The sequence below is a fragment of the Falco biarmicus genome, chromosome 5 (assembly GCF_023638135.1).
Source record: "Falco biarmicus isolate bFalBia1 chromosome 5, bFalBia1.pri, whole genome shotgun sequence".
NCBI lineage: Eukaryota > Metazoa > Chordata > Aves > Falconiformes > Falconidae > Falco > Falco biarmicus.
Genome location: NC_079292.1, coordinates 54610250 through 54610585, shown reverse-complemented (window position 1 = coordinate 54610585; position 336 = coordinate 54610250).

Genomic DNA, 336 nt, shown 5'->3' with positions numbered 1-336 from the left:
CTCGCCCCACGCCTCCCGCGGCCTGCTGGGGATTGCAGTTCTGCGGGGTGAGCCCCCCCCCGTCACACCCCCAGCGGGGTCCGGGGCTCACCCTGCTGGGGCAGCGGCGGGGGCAGCCCGGGGCGTCCCTGCCTCGGGGAGCTGCGGGTGAGGCCGCTCGGGGGCACCCGGCAGGTGGCGGGGGCGCGGCCCTCAGGGCCGGGGTCTGCGGCTCGGAGGTGCCGCGGTGCCGCGGGGGGCAGAGGCCTGCGGTGCCCGCCAACGGAACCTCTTCACTGCTTCCATCGTTTCCTCCCGGTTGTTTTACAGGGGCAGAGACCCGCAGGGCGGTGGGGG